This window comes from Phaseolus vulgaris, chromosome 5 (assembly GCF_000499845.2).
Source record: "Phaseolus vulgaris cultivar G19833 chromosome 5, P. vulgaris v2.0, whole genome shotgun sequence".
Lineage (NCBI taxonomy): Eukaryota > Viridiplantae > Streptophyta > Magnoliopsida > Fabales > Fabaceae > Phaseolus > Phaseolus vulgaris.
Window position 1 is genome coordinate 28,165,911 of NC_023755.2, and position 2,792 is coordinate 28,168,702.

Consider the following 2,792-nt stretch of genomic DNA (forward strand, 5'->3'; position numbering starts at 1 on the left):
AGATTAAGTTCTTCAATCTGTTTCTTGAGTTCTTCAGTTTGTTCCTTCAGCCCCTTGTTCTGCTGCTCCAGCTCTTCAGCTTGCTTCTTGAGTTTTTCGATGGTTTCCTGAGCTTGGAGAAGGTCTTCAGCAACCTTCTTGGATTCTGCCTGCGCCTGGCCCAATTCAGCAGCGATCTTCCCCTTTTCTTTGTTGGCTTCGGCAAGCTCAGCCATGGCGTCGTCCCTCGCCTTCTCCACCTTTCTCAGGAAGACCTCCCGATCGGCTGACCTTTGTTCCAGTTTCTTCACCTTGGCGGCGTCAGTTTTTATTAAGGCCTCCAGGTCAGCCACTTTGACGCGATAAGGTACAATCTTCCTCTCCAGCTCAATCTTCTCTTGAGCCAGAAGCTGCACCTTATGGCGTAGATCGGTGGCCTCCTTGCGCGCCATCCGGAGCTCGGTGCTCATTGCATCTTCTACCCGGGAGTGTTCAATCTCCGCGAGTGTCAGATTGCAGGACAACTTCTCCGCCTCAATCCTTATAGTGCTGTTCTCAGTTCGAAGGGCGTAGATGATGGCATTTTCATGTGTTCTTCTTGAATCAAAGTAGAAAATAAGGTGCGGAAGCAATGGGTGAGATGATCAAGACCCTCCTAGGAGTTGTGTTGGCCTTGTAGGTGCATGATGAGTATGGTGTTTGAGTGGTTCGGCCAGCTCAAGGGAGAAGGTGAAAGGATTGAAGTTTAGAGCCTAGATTTCTAGGAGAAGTAAAGCTTGTGCACAAAAATGGCAACATAACCTTACTCAATTAAACTTGAAAAAATACAATGAGATAGCCTTCCTATTTATAGGCTATCTTGGACGTAAATGTTAAGCTGAATTCTAAGGAAAAGAAAACCAAAATTAAATCTAAATTCTAAGCCATGTGCCATGTGCAATGACCGGCCACACAACCCTAGATTCTAGAATGTTTCCATCCAAAAGTGCTTTCTACACTATCCTATCTACTAAGTACCCCTAATGGGCCTTTATGTAAACATATACAAAGCCTTCTCTCTTCCATCCGTGGCTTCATTTACTTGTGTTTGAGCATGTTTGGCCATTGATCTTGTAAGGGGGCCTAGACGGTCTAGCTACACGGATAGCATCCCTCCTTCACGTCCTAGACACTCACCTTCACGTCCTAGACGCTCACCTTGGTCTTGGTCTAGACGCTCTCCTTGGCTTGGGCCGTGGCTTCCTTGGGTAGGTGTGCTTGGCCCTCCTCCATCATCCCCTCCCCCTTGGAAAGGATTTGTCCTCAAATCCAGCTCGTCATCGTCATTGGTACCTACAAATGGAGAAAGATCAATTACATTAAAAGTGTCATGTACTCCATATTCAAGAGGTAGGTCCAACTTATATGCATTGTTGTTGACTCGCTTGAGAACTTGGAAAGGTCCATCACCTCGGGGACTTAGTTTGGACTTCCTTTGATTTGGAAATCTATCTTTGCGAAGGTGAAGCCAAACTAAGTCTCCTTCCTCAAAAATTATTTCTCTCTTCCCTTTGTTGTTGTATTTTGTGTACTTCTCATTTTGTTGTTGTATTTGAATTTTAATCTTCTCATGCATTTTCTTGACAAAATCAGCTTTGAGTACTCCTTCCTTATGCACAAAATCTTGTGGATTAGGAAGGGGTATCAAATCCATGGGCGTGAGAGGATTAAAACCATATACTACCTCAAAAGGAGAAGCATTAGTAGTCTTGTGAACTACTCTATTGTAAGCAAATTCAATGTGGGGAAGGTACTCATCCCAAGATTTGTGGCTGCCCTTCATGATAGCCCTAAGCATAGTTCCAAGAGATCTATTGACTACTTCGGTTTGCCCATCTGTTTGAGGATGACAAGAAGTTGAAAATTGTAGTCTTGTTCCAAGTTTACCCCAAAGAGTTTTCCAAAAGTGGCTTATAAACTTGGGATCTCTATCGGACACTATACTTCTAGGGAGACCATGGAGTCTCACCACTTCTCTAAAGAAGAGTTTAGAAATATTTTGAGCATCATCTACTTTGTGGCATGGAATAAAGTGGGACATTTTGCTAAAACGGTCCACTACCACAAAGATAGAGTCATGGCCTCTTGCAGTCCTAGGAAGTCCTAAAATGAAGTCCATGCTAATGTCTTCCCAAGGAGCATTTGCAATCGGCAAAGGGGTGTAGAGTCCATGCGGCATTGTTCTAGACTTTGCTTTTAAACATGAGATACATCTAGAACAATGTCGTTGGACATCTTTCCTCATGTGTGGCCAACAAAATTTTGCTTTTAAAAGATCTAGAGTCTTATCAACTCCAAAATGGCCCATGAGTTCCCCTTCATGTGATTCTTTGACAAGGAGTTTTCTATGTGTTCCTTGGGGAATGCAAAGTTTTCCTTCTTTAAAAAGATATCCCTCGGACACATAGTAACCTCCTTGTGCTGTATGTAGACATTGGGCATAGATGGATGAGAGTTCTTGATCTTCTTGGTAAAGCTCTCTTATGTGGTCAAATCCAAGAATTTGGGCACCTAGTTTTGAAAAGAGTGTGTGCCGTCTTGAAAGAGCATCGGCCACTATATTGGTGCTCCCTTTCTTGTATTTGATTACATAAGGAAATTGTTCAAGAAATTCCATCCATTTAGCATGTCTCTTGTTGAGCTTGTGTTGGCCCTTTAAATATTTTAAAGACTCGTGATCACTATGGATAACAAATTCTTTGGACACAAGGTAGTGTTCCCAAGTCTTTAGGGCTCGCACAAGAGCATAGAGCTCTTTGTCATAGGTGGGGTAG